Raw genomic sequence first — 6,000 nt, 5'->3', positions numbered from 1 at the left:
TCAATGCTTTATACACTGCGCCACCTCCCAGGCCATGTCCCTCCTTTTTTTTTTAACTTCAATTTTTTAATGTTTATTTATTTATCCCTTTTGTTGACCTTGTTATTTTATTGTTGTAGTTATGGTTGTAGGACAGGACAGAGAGAAATGGAGAGAGGAGGGGAAGACAGAGAGGGGGAGAGAAAGATAGACACCTGCAGACCTACTTCACCAATTGTGAAGCAACTCCCCTGCAGGTGGGGAACCGGGGACTCGAACCAGGATCCTGACACCAGTCCTTGCGCTTTGTACCACGTGCGCTTAACCCACTGCGCTACCGCCTGACTCCCTGTGCCTCCTTTTTTTTTTAAGGGGGTGGGAGATACAGGAAGAAGGGAGAGACACTACAGTTCTATTCTACCACCATTTAGAGAGCTCTCTCCCTTGTGTTATCCACACTTCTCTCATGGGTGTTGGGCCTCAAACCCAGGTCCTTATGTATTGTAAGGAACATGGTGAGCTGTCTTCTGGCACCAAAAATTTTAATCTACTATTATTATTTATTTATTTATTTTTGACTCCAGGGTTATTGGTGGGGCTTGGTCCCTGCACTACAAACCTACTGCTCCTGCAGCAATTTTTTATTTTTATTTTTTTCTTTTTGCATAGGACAGAGAGAAATTGATTGGAGAGGGGAAGCTAGAGAGTGAGAGAGAAAGAGAGAGATCTGCAGACCTGCTTCACCGCTTGTGAAGCTCCTGCAGGTGGGGTGCGGGGGACTCAAACTGGCCTCGTTGGACAGGTCCTTGTGCTTTGTGCCATGCATGCTTAGCCCGGTGCACCACTGCCCGGCCCCCTTTATCTAATATTCTTAAAATTTTTTTGCTTGTGTTTATATCTTTTTCTCCTGTCTCTTTTTTTTTTTTTTTTTTTTTTGCCTCCAAGGTTATTGCTGGGCTTGGTGCCTGCACCATGAATCCACCGCTCCTGGAGGCCATTCTTCCCCCCCTTTGTTGCCCTTGTTATTGTAGCCTCGTTGTGGTTATTATTATTGCCATTGTTGATGTTCGTTGTTGGATAGGACAGAGAGAAATGGAGAGAGGAGGGGTGTTGTATGCTTTACATTGGGTTGTTCTAGCTCTCCCCCTGCTAAGAAAATTGGATCAGTCCTGCTAGTTTCGCGGCCTGCTTGGCCCCGCCCCTAGGAACCCTGAGAGGGTTCCAGAGTTCCAGAGTTGGAGAGTTCTTGGCGCCACGGCGGGGAAAGACGCAGCAGAGTTCTGTCTGGTGATTAGTTTGGTTTAGTTTATGAATCGTTGTTCCTGAATAAAGAAATACAGCTTCCCTGCCCAGCCGTATGTCTCTGGTCGTCTCTGTTACCCGCCCGTGAAGCTAGCCTGGCCAGCTAGAGCCTCCGAATTTTAACAACAGAGGGGAAGACAGAGAGGAGGAGAGAAAGATAGACACCTGCAGACCTGCTTCACCGCCTGTGAAGCGACTCCCCTGCAGGTGGGGAGCCGGGGTTCGAACTGGGATCCTTATGCGGGTCCTTGTGCTTTGCGCCACCTGCGCTTAACCCGCTGCGCTACAGCCCGACTCCCTTCTGTTTTTTTTTTTTACCAGAGCCCTGCTCAGCTCTGGCTTATGGTGAACCTGGGACCTTTGGTACTTCAGGCATGAAAGGCTGTTTTTTTTTTTTTATTTATTTTCCCTTTTTTATTTTTTAACCAGAGTACTGTTCAGCTCTGGCTTATGGTGGTGCAGGGGAAATGCTCTAGCCTTTAGCCCTGTCCTTTCTGGGGCTTTGTCAGGGAGCTCTCCTTATAAACACCCTCCTGCCAGTGCCAGGAAAAGGTGGAAGCACCCACAACAGGCAGAAGGATTATTGATCTAAGGATATGTGAAAACAGCAGGTATGTGAAAGGCACTCTGATCTCTTTTTTTTCTTTTCCAGAAGGTAGGAACTGGAACTCCCACTTGAAAGATGCCCTCCCTTTAGCAAGAGAAAAGAAAGAGAATGAGGAAGAAGGAGAAGAAAAGAAAAGAAAAGAAAAGAAAGAAAGATAGATAGATTTCTGGAGCTGAAAGAACACACTTCTTCATCATCTTTTTTAAAAAGTATATTTTCCTCAAGGACCCATGCAAAGATCCTGCTTCAAGCCCCTGGCTCCCCACCTACAGGGGGGTTGCTTTACAAGCGGTGAAGCACATCTGCAAGTGTCTTATCTTTCTCCCCCCTTTTCTATCTTCCCCTCTCCTCTCAATTTCTCTCTGTTCTATAAAAAAAATAAATAAAAAAACAGCCACAGGAGCAGTGGATTCATAGTGCAGGCACTAAGCCCCAGCGGTAACTCTGGAGACAAAAAAATATATATTTATTATTTATTTTGGATAGACAAAAATTGAGAGGGAAGAAAGATATAGAGAGGAAGAGAGACAGAGAGACACCTGTAGCGCTGTTTTACCACTTGTGAAGCTTCACCCCTGCAGGTGGGGACTGGGAGCTTGAAACGGGGTCCATGCTCATTTAACCAGGTGTTCCACCACCTGCTGCTACTTCGCCGTCCTTATTTACCATGCTTGAGGGCCTGAGCACCGTGTGGGAATGCCTTTTACAGGGGGCAGCTTCATGAGCGGTGGAGTGATGCTGTAGCATTTCTCTTTCTCATTCTGTCTCCCTCTGCTTCTATCTGGAAAGGGAAGTGGGGAGAGTTTGCCCGGAGCCAAAGGTGGGAGTGGAAGCTCTTGAAACCCCCCAAGCTGTTATCATCCCCATGGTTCTCTCTCTCACCCCATTAGCTATGTTTCATCATTCTCTCCCACTTAATTAGTAATGGGGGGCAGTCACCTTCAGCTCTAATCAGATTATCTACCTCATGCGCAAAAATCACACCTTCCAGACTACTGCAGAGCTGTCACTGGGGTGATGAGGTTCCTATGGCCTAACAGAGGTCCAGGCAGGGCTGGGGAGGCAGCTGAGTGGGCAGAGGGAGACCCAGGGTTTCATCCCTGGCACCACAGGAGAACACTGAGGGTACAGATTAGTGAAATTCCACAGGCGTGGTCTCCCACTCTGTCCTCCCATATAATTATATAAATATATTTTAATTTAATACTTAATTGCTGGGCTGGGGAAGTGGCTCAGCAGCATAATCCATGCTGGGGTCAGTTCCCCACACGGCATAAAAAGAAAGTCAGTAAGCCCAGGAGGGTGTGCAGTGACTACAGCACTGGACCTGTAAGCTTGGAGTCCTCAGTCCCATCCCTGGCATCCCATGCTTTGGTTCTGGTCCTCTGTCATAAGTCAATAAATCTAAGAGAGAAAAGAAGAGGAAAGAACAAAAGAAAAGGATAAGTGGGGCTGGGGAGATGGAAAATGGTTATGCAAAAAGACCTTGGATGCCTCAGGTACCAAAGATTCTAGGTTTAATCCCCGGCACCAGCGTAAGCCAGAGCTGAGCATTGATCTGGTGAAATATCAAGTGGCTAGGAGGTAAAGCAGTGGGTAAGGCCCTGCAACACATATGCCAGAGGGCTGTTCTGGTTCTCTCTCCCTTTCTCTTTTTCTAATGAATATATATTAGAACAAACAAAGGTCAAGGAGTGAGGTGAAGGCTCACCCAGTGGAGTGCACATCATACCACGTGTGATGACCTGGATTCAAGCCCCCAGTCCCTACCTGCAGGGGGGAGCTTCACTAATGGTGGAACAGTGCTGCAGGTGTCTTTCCTTCTGTCACTCTGCCCCTCCCCCCTTCTCTCCCTCTATCAAAAACAGAACGCGGGCTGGTGTGATAGCTCACCTGGGTAATGTGCTGCATTGCCCTGTGCATGACCCAGGTTCAAGCCCGGTCCCCGGTGCATTAAAGAAAGCTTCAGTGCTATTGTGTCTCCCTCTCTACCTCTCCGTTTCTGCCTCTACAGCCCCCTCTACACCCCCCCCCAAGAAAAAGAAATAAAGAAAAACAGTCTGCCAGTAGCAGTGAAATCTTGCAGGCACAAAGTTTCAGTGAAGCCCTGATGGCAAAACAAAAAAGTGCTAGGAAGGGGCTGGGCAGTAGTGCACCTGGTTAAGTGCATGTGTTACAATGAGCAAGGACCTGTGTTCAAGACCCTGGCTCCCACCTGCAGGGGGCAGGCTTTACCAGTGGTGAAGTGGTGCTACAGGTCTCCCTCTCCCTCTCCCTCTCCCTCTCTCCATCCCCTTTCCCTCTTTCTTTCTTTCTTTCTTTTTTTGTCTCCAGGGTTATTGCTGGGGCTCGACAGAAATTAAGAGAGGAGAGGGACAAGATAAAAGATAGAGGGAGAGAGAGAGAAAGATAGATATCTGCAAACTTGTCTTGCCACTTGTGAAGCATCCCCCTGCAGGTGGGAAGCTGGGGGCTTGAGCCCAGATCCTTACATGTGTCCTTGAGCTTAGTACTAAGTGCGTTTAACTGAGTGCAATACTACCTGACCCCCACCTCTCCATTTCTTTCTGCCCTATCAAATAAGTGTGTGTGTGTGTGTGTGTGTGTGTGCGCGCGCGTGTGTGTATACACACACTAGGAACAACCTCTAATAGGCCAGACCCAGCTCCAGGGCTGAAGAGAGGAGGGAGTTCCCCTACTTTGCTCTGAGGGCCTGAAGCTCCAAGTTATTTGCACATTGACCTTGCTATAGCCCCTTCCTCCCAGCCGCTGGGTGGGTACAGTCATTCCTTGAAAAACACGCATCTGAACTTCGGGGTCACACGCACATGGAATTTCCTTCTGTCCAACATTGCTTAGTTGAAGCCTGGCGGCAGGGCCTGCAGAAGCAGAGGGCCAGCATAGCCGAGGATGCTGGTATCCACAGGGCTCCTGAAGACAGCTCCCCTTAGACTCCAAGAGATGATTGTGGGTGACTTAGGGAGAGTCAAAAGTCAGGTAGATGTGACTGGGAGATGGCTCACCTGGTCAGGAAAGGGCGCGCCTCACCATGTGTGAGCCCTGAGACCACATGGGGGCACCAAGAGCTGGGGGAAGATCCGTAGGTAGTATTGGGAGACTGGTTTGTCTCTTCTTCTCTGTGTCTCTCTTTATCTGAAGTGAAAAGAATGGAAAAAGGGGGGGACAGGGGAGAGACAGCTTCATGATTATGAGCCTGTTTGGAGGTTCTAGCAGGGAGCGCAGCTATGCCTATACCCTTGACCACCTGTCCGGCTCTATTCATGAAAGCGTGGAAGTGTGCAGCTTCAGGAAGGACACACATGGAGCGGTGAGGGAGGAAGGGGACACTCACCTAGCCAGCCAGACCAGCCGAATCAACCCTGGCCATCAATGGGGTGACAGATGTTGCAGCCAGATCACCCTCACATCCAGCTTAATGATTATGCAAAAGACTTTCTTTCATGCCTGAAGCTCAGATGTCCAGTTTCAATCTCTAGCATCACCATAAGCCAGAGCTATGGGCGGAGGAGATAGCCTAGTGGTTAGCCTAGTGAGGCTCCTAAATCCCAGGTTCAATCCCCCCCACACCACTATAAGCCAGAGCTGAGCAGGGCTCTGGTGTTTCTCTCTCTCTCTGCATTTCTCTAAAAAAAAAAAAAAAAAATTGGTCACCATAATCCAGAGCTGAGCAGTGATCTGATTAAATAAGTTAACTAATTAGTTAATTAATTAAAAGGGTGAGGTTGATAAAAAGGGCAGGCTTAGATAGCATAATGATTATGCAAAGAGACTCTCAAGCCTGAAGCTCTAAAGTCCCAGTTTTAATCCTCCACACCACCATAAATCAGAGCTGAGCAGTGCTCTGGTTAAAAAAAAAAGAAAGAAAGAAAGGTGGTTGGGCCGTGGCGCAGTGGGTTAAGCGCATGTGGCGCAAAGCGCAATGACCGGCGTAAGGATACCGGTTTGAATCCCCGTCTCCCCACCTGCAGGGAAGTCACTTCACAGGCGGTGAAGCAGGTCTGCAGGTGTCTGTCTTTCTCTCCCCCTCTCTGTCTTCCCCTCTCTCTCCATTTCTCTCTATCCTATCCAACAATCAACAACATCAACAATGG

General features: G+C 48.4%; 1 long non-coding RNA gene across 1 annotated transcript; it reads right to left on the bottom strand.

The window, feature by feature from the left end:
• Positions 1-1,414: 1,414 nt before the first annotated feature.
• LOC132540136 (uncharacterized) lies at positions 1,415-5,406 on the bottom strand. Its single transcript, XR_009551386.1, has 3 exons — positions 5,241-5,406; positions 3,216-3,292; positions 1,415-2,669 (listed from the first exon to the last, which is right to left on the bottom strand). It is a non-coding gene; the product is annotated as an uncharacterized LOC132540136 (long non-coding RNA).
• Positions 5,407-6,000: the final 594 nt, after the last annotated feature.

Source organism: Erinaceus europaeus, chromosome 9 (genome assembly GCF_950295315.1).
Source record: "Erinaceus europaeus chromosome 9, mEriEur2.1, whole genome shotgun sequence".
Lineage (NCBI taxonomy): Eukaryota > Metazoa > Chordata > Mammalia > Eulipotyphla > Erinaceidae > Erinaceus > Erinaceus europaeus.
This window is presented reverse-complemented; position numbering and strand designations above follow the sequence as displayed.